Source organism: Aquila chrysaetos, chromosome 16 (genome assembly GCF_900496995.4).
Source record: "Aquila chrysaetos chrysaetos chromosome 16, bAquChr1.4, whole genome shotgun sequence".
NCBI lineage: Eukaryota > Metazoa > Chordata > Aves > Accipitriformes > Accipitridae > Aquila > Aquila chrysaetos.
The window spans coordinates 18,349,364-18,362,714 of NC_044019.1; the positions used below are offsets into that span (position 1 = coordinate 18,349,364).

Sequence of the window (13,351 nt, forward strand, 5' to 3'; positions counted from 1 at the left end):
ATCAAATAGGAAAAAAGTTCTCTGCTGATGTTATCTAAACAAAAAATAGAGAGATCTTCAGCGTTTTGAAACTAAGAATATTTCAGAATTTTTAAAAATACTGTTGGTTTTTTTAAATAACATACTGATTGGAAGTACATTTGCTGACTTTATATTATTCCTACATGACAAACATTCCCATCCATCAAAGACAAAAGCTTCTTATCAGTGACCAAAATATATTGTCTACTCATTTGGACCTGCCTCCAACTTTTCACTAATGACATATTTTAACAGTGGCAGAAAGAGCAGTCTCATGCTGCTTCAGGAACCAGAGATACTGAGAAGCACAGTGCTGATATGCAAACTGGGCCCACCCAAGGTGTGCAGGCCTTAAAGCAGTGTAACTATGCTTATAAAACATCATATAATCCCTGCCAAAGTTCTGAACACAACCAAAATACATACCATACTCAAGCTCTGCTGGGTACTGATAACAGAACAGTTCAGGCCTAGTCTGCATCCACCTAAAGTCCCCACAGCACTTTCTAGCCTTCACCAAATTCCACATTAACTGGTATTTTCTCTTGCAAGGATATATACACAGCAACACTCAAAAATGCATGTGGCTCCTGCAGCCATTTGCCTGAGCTAGTTTAAACTAATTTGCTTGGATAGTTGCCAGGAATCTAAACTGCTGATTTAACTAAACCCCCACTATTTATGTTAATGGAGTAGCTAGCCATCTAAGAAGAGCTAGAATTTTAGCTAAACAGCTTTCAAACCTAGCTGATTTAATAGAGAGGGAAAAGTGCTTTTAAGATGCCTTCAATCTCTTTATGAGTTGTTCCAGTTTGCCATCAATAGGAGTAGGCAAACATTTGTGTTACTTGTAAGAGTGACTTAGCAATACTCTTGGTATCCACTTTTCTAGGAGCAAAAGGAGAGTTTAAAAACCATGTTCTCCTTTTTAGCAGTTCTATTTAATATGCAGAATCACAAATATTTTGTCTGAATAAACTTTATAACTAATAGTTTGTCAAAAAAAGATGGACAACTATACACTGAAACGTAACAACACTGCTTCTGACTGAAGACAGTAGTAAAACATTTGTCTTAAAGTCAATTATACAAACAATTAGTACATCTAAATGGTTTAAGTAAATGTCAGAAGCGCTTTTACATGACATGAGTGTCAGTAAACTCCCTAATGTAGCATTGCGTTTAGTATTTTATAATAGACATTTGTTCCACAGCTCGGAAGTCTGCAATTTTGTCTCAAATACATTCTTGAAAAGCATTGCAGAATTGGATAAACTAAAGGGAAATGCTGTATCCTACAAAATTCAACAGTTTACCATTTTAGCCAACAAAATTTTAGCTAATGTAAGCAAGCAGATTGCAAAAAGGAACTGGAATTAATTCAAGTAATGCTAACAGGCTAGGACTGTGTTTCTATTAAAAAAAGAAAAAAATTCGTTAATAAAACTTACTGATTTGGAGACGCCTCTGATTTGTATACATCTGTCCACAAATTCAATACAGTAAGTCTTGGGAAAAAAAAGTTTTAAAGATGAGAACAATATTAACTTTTGCAAATTCTTCCTGTCACTATCTATCTCAGGTCTCCAATAAAGGTGTAGGAAAAAAAAAATTTCATACTATTGAGTAGCAAATACTATAGAAACTATACTTAAAGGCAAAAAAAACCCAACAATAAGACATTGTTTCAAGAGAAGCTACACAGATACAACCATGCTGGTCAATCTTGCCTCGCAGAAGTAACAGACAAGATACTTGTAGGACTAATTCCCCCCCCCCCCCCCCCCCCCCCCCCCCCCCCGATGTTTGCCTATTATTATTAAAGTTGATGAGAACACATAAGAGCAATTATTACAAAATACTGTTTCCTGACCTTGTAAACAAAAATGGCTAAACATTTTTTTTCTAGTATTATTCACACAAAATAACTACCCTTCAGCACTGGGCATGCTTTGCATCCAGTCTCACAACTGGATGTAAAAGTGGTTTGGAGACAAAACTAATCTGATTGCAGGTTGTTATAGAACACCCAACAATGTAGACACATTACCATGACCATATTGATTGTACCTAACTTTGAATTTGACTCTGAGACAGGGATTGAGCCAATGACCTTCAGAGAACCCTTTAATCTTAAATTATTCTGATTCTGTGAAGGAAAACTGAACACACATGGCAATACTTTTTTTAAATTTGTTTATTATTATTGTATTTATACCTCAATACTGCCCTCTGCTGATGTTTATACTGCTTGATTACTTGCACGGAAAAACGGCAAGGCTATGTTACATGACTGTTTTAACACTTCCGCAAATGAAGGAAGGAAACAATTGAAGAATGTTCTTGTTCTCTGATATTCAAATCTGTACAGCAGGCCGAATCTCTAGGTTTATGGCAGAGAACGTTAAGTGGTCAATACCTTTACCAGGTCAGTTTGGACAGCATATATATATTTAAGGTCAAAGTAGGTCTCTTCTCCCTCACACCCTAAAAGTTTAGGTTATTTGACAGCAGCCTTCAGAGCCACAAAACAACCCTATCCAGAGCATGTAAAAAGCTCCAAAAAGAACTATCAGCCTTCCTTGCTACAACAATAGCAAGTCCATGCAGGTAACTTGAAGGAGAAGATTAAAAAAGATATGATGGAGAAACCTCCCAAACCTGGAAGATCAGAGTGATCAGAAGAATTAGCAGCCATTCATCTCCAGCTGCCTGAGCTATAGTTTTACATATACAAAACCATGCAAATGATAGAAAAGAGACCTTAGTAAACTTATAATCACTAGTACAGAAAGGATTTAGGTATAATTTATTGTCATTAACTCTTGACAGGTTCTACTTAGGAGGGCAACATCAAAAATGCTTTTAAGACACAGGTAGAATGGACATATGTAAAAAACAAAACAATACAACACACAACAGAAAGTCAGCTTCTCCAAACACTTGTCAGAATCATGACTGGCTATTTTAGAAGTTTCTCAGTCGTATAAGAATTAAATTTTAATAAATCTGCTATAAAGCTTTGCAACAGGAAGTCAAAATTTTCCCTTCAAAATGTTCAGTCTACTTAAATTTAGTTCCTAAGGAAAATTATTCTTTTCTCCAATACTTACCCTAATGTCCAATCTTTGAAGTGTTCTGCAGAAGTGTTTTGTCTTATTTTAGACATATCATTGCTAAATTTGTGCTAAATTTTTTCTTTTCTATTCCTACAGTTTCAATGACCAGTAAGAGATCCTACTAAATTTACTGCATTCCCTAGTTTATGAGGAATAATAGCCTATTAAAAGTCACCATGATTGAACTTTTCTGAGGGGAAGTAATACAGGTATTTTTTATATTAGAGTTAAGGTATTAGCAGAAATATTTGCAGAAGTGACATTACCAATCACATGTATATGAATTCAAAGGATTGATGGTTTTCACATCTCCTATGATGTTTACAAAGAACCAAACAGACTGCTCTATTTACATGCCCATGGTAAAATACCAATTACCCTTAAGAAAGGTAAAAAGACATCTTTTTCTTTGTACTGCTGAATAGGACGTAACAACATTAAATATCAGCAAGGGAAATTCAGGCTAAACTTTCTGAAAAACATTAACAGCAAAGTTAAGCAATGAAACCAATCACCACAAAGATTGAAGGGTTTCCATCACTACAGTTTCAGACAGATTATCATCAGTATTGTATTCCTTGTGTACAGCTTCTGCACAAAATGGCACAGCTAAATTAAGAAGCATATATTTTTGAGATTACATCAGAAAATAGAACCACCTTTGGCACTGTTAAAAAAGGACTCAATATTAGAAGTACATCTGACTAAAAAAGTGAGAATCTGAGACATACATATCTGTTCTTCCAGACTTGAGTCACATAGCTGTCAAATGTACTAAGTCTACCAATTTTGCCTACATGAGTTGCCTAGTTTGTTGCTTGAGTTGTGTTACATTTGATTAATACAAAGGATTTACGCCTGAACAATATTTAGTTATTAACTAGTTAAAAGTGTTTCTCGTCCAAGTTTTGTGTTTCCAGCACATTATTAATAACCATACATACACCTTGAAATTGCAAAATAATCTGCTGAGGTGCAAATAGGAGCCCCTTTTTAACCAGTGAGATAATAACCAGAAGTAACTTGTGAAAGTTGCATCTTCCTTCATTTAAATAATCTGATCTGTATACATGCATAGTCACTTGACTGATATAAATAAACTTTTACTCATACTTGCAGAGGCAACATAGTTCTGGGAGTTTCTTTACTGGCTTCTGAATCCACAGAATTCTTGACTAAGTTCCAGCAGCAGCTCTGTTAGTGGTGATGTGCAAGCCAGAAAGAACACGACTTTACATCCCAGGCTGAGCTTGCAGATAGAAACAGTTTTATTTATAAACATACTGCATCATGGATGGCAATTCCAGCAGCAGAGGACTACAAGACACTAACAGTACCACTACTGCTGTTTGGCAAATTAAATCAGCTCTGAACTCCAGGCAGACATCCATATGCAGCTTACTCAGAGAGGCCAATTTCATTCCTCACACTATTCATTCTTACTCACATTGAGGATGATAGATATTGTTCTATTAATATGCAAACCCAAGAATTTCCAGGCAGCTTGCAATACAACATTTCTAGCCTGGTAGCTTGCTACTGCTGTGAGCTGTACCTTAGACTCCATTAACAACATGGGTTGGAAATATTAATCCAGTATCTCCCAGCAGAACCACCCTGACATATCAGGGGATACTGATTTTAAAAGATGCCTTGAGAAGGGGGAAGGAATGCCTGAAAAACTTACAAGTGTACATTATTTCTCTTCCTAAAGGCTGTTACCTGCTTCTGGGAAGTTACAGTTAACAGGTAGTTGTTTAGTTAAATTACTTTTGAATGGATATTCATTGCTGCTCACACACCAGCATTATCTACTTGCCACATGGCTTTAGAAGTTGAGCAAGAAAGTATACTCGGTGTAATACATGGAAATAGGTTCCAAATTATCTAGTGAACCAGTGCCTAGAATACCTCCTTGCTTCTGAAAATAACGTTTGCTTCCGAAAATAACGTTTGCTTCTGGCTGATAACAGTTACTGGTTGTCTTCCAATCTGAGGCCTTAATTCAAGAAGATAGCCAGGCATACGCCTAGTCAAGTTAAGAATCAATGGCTCTACTTGCATGGATCAAATTAATCATAAACTTAAGCTACATGTTGATAGGAGGTATGAATACAGTCTTCAAGTATGGCATCCATCCACATTACTTCTCAAATAACTGAACAAAATGTCCCTGGCCTTCTAAGAAAAATGTGGAAATAAACACATCAAGTGCTAGACAGAAACACAGAACAGACATTTCTTAAATTAATAGCTAGATACACATTGTGCTATTACGCTGGGCTTTTAAAGTAATCTGGTTTATGTTTTTCATCCACAATGTAAGACAATAAAAAATAAAGTGTTTTCCATTATTAATAGTAAGACGTGTGTTAAGAAATTACATAGAATCATTGGCATAAAGGTCAAGTTTTAAAAGTTTTTTTTTTTTTCCTCTTCGGATGAAGTGAATTACAGAAAATATACCTACTTCACAACTAGTAATTAGATCCAGTAGAATAATAGTTTCCATCTTGAGGATAAAAAAAAATAAATTAAATTTACTATTTTTTTTGCCCATACAAAGATCACCCCTGCCCGAAGGTTATTAGTGTGTCCAACAAAAATTAATGACTTCTATTTAAACAGTAAGAAAGATATGTTAATGAAACATTAGAGATGGAGGGGGAAGAGGTAGACATGAAAATACACTGGTGAGAACATAAAGTAAACCTTAACAAAGTCCCAACATCTCTTACAATTAATGCTGTGGTTAGGAGTAAATACTGTTCAACCTGTAACTATGTATTCTAGCAATGTTTCTATTAAGGTCAAAGGAAACATCCATGAAATCTGAGTTTATGGGTATGTAAATAGACAGAAGAGCTAGGTTACTTATAGTTTATCATTTTAAATGTATACATAATGTATTATATAGCATATTATGTAGTATATTATAAAATATATTATACATTAAATAATATACATGGGTGTAAGGAGGAGGAAAATATATCTCTATGTGTGTACATATACTTTATTTCAAAATACAAATATTGCTTTATTTTGACATTTCTCATTTTAAAAATTGATCTTAAAAGGTTATAGAATAAGCTTTTAATAGCTTTAAATGTTTACTCAGAAGAAATATTAAAAAGACAGGTTTCAAAACTCAACACAGGACCCAAACTTCCAAGCTTGGGTCTCCTGTTTACATCTTAAACTTCACATATTCAGAACATCTACACAGGCAGGAACTCCAAAGCATTTATGAATTAAAATATAAATCATACCCAGTTTCTGCAACATCCATAACATTCAACTTTGTCCTCATGCAGACTTGGGATTTTGCTCTCCATGTTTTCAAGCACATTAGAAATGGGCTTTAAGTCTTCAGAAGAATTCTGTGTGCTGTAAAAGAGATTTATATCAACTTTTAAATATTTTTTTTTAACTAGACTAGTGGGTATTTGCATTCACAGGCTATTGAACAGATCTTTCAGATCTCATTTGGCAGGATAGAGCTCTGCCCGCAAAAAGTAAGGGCACCGATCTGTTTAAACATTGTCACTTTAAGTGTTTAAACAAAAGTGGAAAGGGTTCTGTGGAAGAAGAAAAGAAGGGAGACACAGAAGAAAAGTAAATCATCAGAGAAGAGACTATGGATGTTAGAGACATAAAAATTAATTGCTTTTTCTATTTAATTTCTATGTATAGAAGTCAGTATATAGTTTATATTATAAATCACATTAACGAAAAGGACATTGAAAGCAACCAGCCACCCCTAAGAAACAGAGAAAGATCTGTGCACATATTCCCAAAAGCTTTCTTCATCTTCAGGCTGATTCTCAGGCTTCATTCTTCCTGAGAATTTCAGCACAAGTGTTCATTGTTATTTTTGGAACTGACTTCTACACTGAAGTACTTGCTTGTATAATGTGTTTTCCTTTCCTTAAACTTTCTGTTAAAAGCTTGGGTTTTAGAGAGCATGCACAGATTTCAGGATGAAAATAATTGTTTTAGCAGTGATACAAAGCAAGGAGGGGATATTTTAAATAAGGTGTAGACCCTCCACTACTTTCATAACATTTTCAAAAGTGCAATTATAGTAACAGAAGACATTGATTTCTGTACCTATTCTGTAGTCTTTTCTTACCTTTGATTTTCAGTACACAAATAACATTCCATTGAATATGGAGAGCATATTTTATTTTAAGCATTTTATGGAAATAACTGTCATTATTAAATTTCATTATTTTACATCAAAGTACCTGTCAAAAAAGCATTTTATGAAAAATAATTTTATCAAAAAGACTAGAGAATGATGGAGATGCTAGATCTCGATGTTCTTGGGTTAGCTACTGATATCTCTGTTAAAACATTAGATAATTTTGATCTATATGTTGAGCAATTTCATTTCAAAGAACATGGTATCAGAACTCAGGAGTGCTCCTGGAAAAAAGCTTTGGCAGAGAATAATCAGTGTAGTCTCCATCTCAAACTTTTTTCTTTTCTTTTTAGAACTTTTGTTCTGTTCAAGTGCAAGCTTTTGTAAAGCCAAGTATTTTAAAGAGAGAGAATACAGAATGGCAAAATTCCTGAAGTTCATCAAAGTTAAGAAAAAATTCATATCTCTCTTTCTCTAGGTGTAAAACTGATTAAAATCTTAGACACTAATTCTTCCTAGCAAACAATCTATAGTAGAAATCAGTGATACTTTCATTCTTTACATTTCAGCACTGCAATTTCATTTGATATCTCTATAGTCTTTTGTATAATCCTCACTTGTCCTGTTAATTGCTGACATGCATTTAAAATCTGTAATACTGTTGCATAATGCCTAAAAAAGCCTTTATCAGGAAGAGAAGATGGAAAAAAAAAAAAAATCCGCCTTTGCTAAATAGCTCTTTGTATATCAGGTGTTTATCATTCAAATAAAATTTATCATTGAACAATTAAGTGTTTATCAATCAGAGCTTCCTGGAACAAGTAAGCATATTTTTTACGTGTCGGAACATACTAAGGCCAAAGAAAAAAAGATTACTCTAACAGGAAAATGCAAGACTGTGACTAGAAAAAAATACTAAACTTAACTCCACAGTATAAGCCGAAACCCTCTGTAAACAGAATGCTGGATAGTGACTCTGAAAATGAATCCTTCTTTTTGTTGCCTGAAGGTGGCAATAATGATACTGTACTTACAAAGCATTTCATTGACAGTTTTATATTTCGAAATTTTGTGAGTTTTTAAGCATTAAAAAATTAACTGTATAGAATTGCACTTGTACTGCCAGCTTTTTATGGCACTATTCATTTTCCATTAGCCCCACAAAGGACAGAATGAAAATCTCCTGTATCGTGCAGCTGCCTCTTTAGAGTTTTCTAAGAGAAACTATAAAACAAAGCAAAATCAAGACTGTACTGTTTCTGTGACTAATTTTTTTTTTTAAACCACACTTCTATACCTACTAATCAAAGCTAGATGTAATTCACAAAAGGTAGAAGGCTATCAGTGCAAAAACTACCCCCAAAAGAAAAAAAATCATCCTTTGAAAACCAACCATGAACCATACTGGGGTCAGACCTGGTTCTGCATCCACAAAAAAATAAACAGAAATCCTTCCCTACATCCCACTTGAAGAAGGATACTGAAAAGAAGTGCAGCTATAGTCTCAGCTCCACAATATTTCTGAGACATTACATTTTATGCAACCCAGGCAAACTACAATGAACAGTATAGTAAATACAAATAGAGCTGTAAAAAGCTGAAATGCTTGGCATGCTAATGCTAGGTGAGAGGATCTGAAGAGTAACAGTTTTAAGTCTCACAGAATATACTATTTAGACCAAGTCTAGTGATACACCATTTTTCGTGAAGTTACTTGCACCTTTCAGGTCTGCAGGACACAAGAGAAGTTCTTAATGTTAGGTGCTAATGTTAGAAATTAAAATTGAAGTTACTTTGCTGTTAGTGTTTCTGATGCTAGGAATTCAAATAAGCCTATGGTTAATAGAAATGAGAGTGCTAATAAAGGCTAGCAAACCAGTTAATTGACAAACACAGATTAGAAAGAAGTCAGTAGTACAGTTAAGAGTTAAGTGTGTCTCATGGTTTTGTACCTTAAACACAAAACCATTCTCTCTTCATTTTCAAATACACAACTTGCTTGCAAAACACAAGCTATCACAAACATCCCTTAAAGCTTTTGCTTGCAAAACAATTCTTTAGATTTAAGTGACTAACTGAATAGAACATAATTATATTTATCAGATAAATAAGGCAAATACAACCATGTGAAGAAGTGTGAACAACAACAAAAAAGTTACTAATACTGGCAGCATAATATAACACAGTTTTTAGTAGCTGTACAAAACATTGCTCAGTCTGGAGAAATACTACACTTTCAAGTAAAACATTAAAATAAAGCTGTAAAGACCATCCATTCTTACAGCTCTATCTTGTTACATTTCACATTGTTTCATTAAAAGAAAAAGAGCTAGCTTTGTAGGAAAAGAATACCTATAACATTGCTCAAAGTACATTTAATAGAGCCTGCCTCAGTGTTTCCTTACCAACAGAATAGAAATTCCTAACTCCTTACTATAGCAAGTTTGAGATACACAACTAATTTAATGGCCTCTGAAACTAGCACAATATTAAACTATCTAATATGACAATAGCATATACCTATTAACTCCATTTTTAGCAGTGCCTAAACCAACACATACATCATCTTACTAAACCTGCTTACTGTCTCTTCAAGATACACATACCATATCAGGGCCTTAAGTGCATTAATAAGCTTTAATGGCCCTGACCAGCCCCAGGTGGTGCATCCTGCCACACCCCTGCCTACAGACCAGGAGCCCCATTTAAGCTCAGCCCAGGACTCCCAGCCCTGGCCTGAGTTATACTGTGAAAGCATTGGTTCCTAGCTCAATCACAGGTAGATCCCTGCCTAGCTAAAGCTACACTCCTGATCTGGATCTTTGTCTAAGGACAGATTTCTACCTTGACCTTGGATTTGCCTTGTCAGTAAGGACCTGCCTGGGAAGCACTAGGCTGTATTAAACCCTGCCTCACTGACTGTCACTTTTAGCTTGACCTCAGACCTGCCTTATTGCTGTGGACTTGCCTAATATCTGCCCTGCTCCGGTACTCTGACAAAGCCCCTGACCTGCTGGCTGTATGTGCTTACCTCCTGGGCTCCCTCCCTGAGCAAGCAGCAGCCCTCGTTGCTCCCTAACACACAACACTGAGCTCTTCAAGCCACCAATGTAGGATCTCTTTCTTTTTTTCACAGCTCAGAATAGGAAGGTCAACAAGTGGGTGCTGGTCTCTTCTGTCAGGTGGCTGGAGATAGGATGAAAAGAAATGGCCTCAAGTTGTGGCAGGGGAGGTTTAGGTTGGATATTAGGAAAAATTTCTTTACTGAAAGGGTTGTCAGGCATTGGAACAGGCTGCCCATGGAAGCAGTTGAGTCACCATCCCTGTAGGTATTCAAAAAGCACATAGACAAGGCACTTCAGAACGTGGTTTAGTGGGCGTGGTTGATGGTTGGACTCTATGACCTTGAAGGTCTTTTCCAACCTAAATGATTCTATAAGTGACTACTGGAGTGATGGTTCCCACTGTTAGAATGGAATTAATTTGCACTCTGAAGATTTCTAAAACCATACTTATCTTTAAAAAAAAAACAACAAAAAAAAACTGAAGAAAAAAAAGTTTTTTATTCTAACAATAAAAAGTAATGAAACTTTGCTGCTAAAATACCCTGCTCTGAGCACGCAACTGTCCTAAATGGAGGCTTATTTATTTAAGCATACACACCTCAAACATAAATGGTAATTTGCTTGCAAAGAGTAGTGGTCAGGTAGGTAGAGGCCGTTTTTATTATGTTATTAAAGTAGCTTAGTTAAGCTCAATTTTCATTCCTGAAACAGGCTTATAATTATATGTGGTAATAAAGTTTTTAAATATTATTTTTCACTGTATATAACATATCACAACTGGAAGTTCAATTTGCTATAGATTGCTTTCTATTTATATCAGTATTTCTGACATTGATAACAACCCAAGTTTAAAAGTAGTAATGTAAATTTATATAATAATAAATTTCAATGAAATAAAAACAAAAGACAGCAAGATAAAACAAGTCTCTCTTCTTGAAATGCTCTAAGCATTCAGAAGGTAACCCCTCCCAAACTCTTTTCACTAGAACAATATTTTATACATTAAAGAGGTTCTACATACCTAACAGTGATTTATTGTTATCAGTGTATATGGAAAAAAAAAGAGTCTTCCTGCTTCAAACAATATAAAAGTCAATATTTTGCATAGTGTAGTAATAAAATTTTAAACAAATTAAAATGTTTCTACTAGATTTATACCAGGAAGCAAGAATGTTTTCCCTCTTTAACTTTGGTTTAATATTCTTAAGGCCTGACCCTATAAAATCTTTCATTTAAACTAGGGTTTTTTTCCATGAGGAAAGCTAGTTTACTACAGACACTAACTGGTGAACAAACACCTCAGGAACAGACTGCCTTTTCAGTCCAAATGGATTCAACATTAATTAAAATATCTAAAAAGTAGTTTATTTGTGAAAAATCAGCCTACAAATCAGAAAAGTAGGCTTAGGAACTCTATTAATTAGCATCTTGCTCTGCATAACATTGGTTTTGGCATGTTTTTAATGAAGAAAATGCACACTTTCACTCCTATTAATTTCAATGTCGCTCCACTTTCCTGCCACATGCAAAAGTTTCTCTACAAAAGGTATTTATGGCACATACCTACTCAAAGACCTATATGAGTAGGAGAAATACTAGTTACACTTCATTGGACCAGGTAACTCAGTTCAGAATAATTAGTGCATAAATAAAAATCAAAAGCTGAGATTAAAAATGTTAAGTAATTAAAAATACTACTTTCTTTGGCTTCAGAGAACAGGTGACACTGCAAGTAAGCTAGCCATTAGTACTGTAATATATACTATCATAGTAATTCACAATTAATTTTTAAAATCAAATTTAGTAATTTAATGCTTTATAGTTGTGACTATCAGTTCAGTCAAAATTCTGTATTCTGTGGATGATTAGCTATAGGACAAAATCAAGTTTGTTTTAGGGTTTAATAGGCTGTGTAAGAAATATGTCAGAGGGGTTTTTTTTTTAAATCTTCTTACTAGAAATGTGCCAGAGGATCTTTTAGTCATACTACGTTTTTTTTTTTACCTTGGTATAGCTACAAAAGTAACTAAGATTGGTCATATGTTACTATGCATGCTGAGTTTTATCCAAATACGTCAGTGCGCCTACCATCGTAATTGGAAAAAAACAGTTTAGGAACCCAATTTTGTAATTTCTTCTTTACTCGTGCACCTCCATGTGGCTGAATGCCTCACACAAATCAAGTTCCAGGATCAGGGCCTAGGTTCAGGATTCAGAATTTTATCAGATTCCATATATGTAATTAAAAACACTTGGATAATTTGAAAATAGTTGGCCAAGCTGTGGCTAAAAACTTGTAAATACGTATTAACAATATTACACCACCTAAGCTAGTCAGACAGTATGTATTTGGATTTACAAACTATTTGTTTTTCCACAAAGATAGGGAAAAGCCACACATTTTAACGCATTTGGTTGGAAATCTTGAACGATTTTAAAATGACGTGAGAAGAGGCACAGCCTGAGGGAGTCGTGGTCTCAAGACCAGAGAGCAAGCAGGTGCAAATCTATTCAATTTAGCAGTGTGTGCACGTATAAATACGCAGAGTTATCTCTTGGTATGCTATATATATTTCTATGGGTAAGACGTGACATATATATGTACAAATTAGCGGGACTAATACCTGCCTGCAAGTCCCCGGTGAGCCCTCACTCTGTCCTGAGGAGACCGCTCACGTTTTAAAAGGCCACCACACGGAAGACCGCCGCGAGCAGCCGCACGGGAGGTCACACAGCGCGACGCGTAGCGCTCCAGCCTGGGGCGGGGACGGGGCCGGCGGGTCCGGGGCCGGCGGGTCCCGCCGCCCGCCCAGCTCCCGGCCCGCCGGTGCCTCGCCGCTCGCTGAGGGGCGCCCGCGAGGCCGCCGTTGCCGCAGCAACAGGGCCGCGCGCGCCCGGCCTCGAAGCCCTCCCGCCTCCTCGCGCACGGGGGCGGGGCGGCCCTCCAAGCTCGTGCGTCGCTAGGATTGGCTCGTTGCGCCTCGGGGGCGGAGCCAGGCCGC

At 36.0% G+C, this 13,351-nt stretch overlaps 1 protein-coding gene across 1 annotated transcript in view; it reads right to left on the bottom strand.

Moving 5' to 3' along the window:
* IRAG1 (inositol 1,4,5-triphosphate receptor associated 1) overlaps nucleotides 1–13,243 on the bottom strand; it is a 126,859-nt gene extending 113,616 nt beyond the window's left edge. Inside the window, exons 1-3 of the mRNA XM_041129225.1 lie at nucleotides 12,974–13,243; nucleotides 10,316–10,470; nucleotides 6,410–6,527 (exon numbers count right to left, since the gene is read on the bottom strand). The gene's annotated coding sequence lies outside the window, so the exon portion shown is untranslated. The remainder of the gene's footprint in view (nucleotides 1–6,409; nucleotides 6,528–10,315; nucleotides 10,471–12,973) is intronic.
* Between the last annotated feature and the right edge of the window lie 108 nt (nucleotides 13,244–13,351).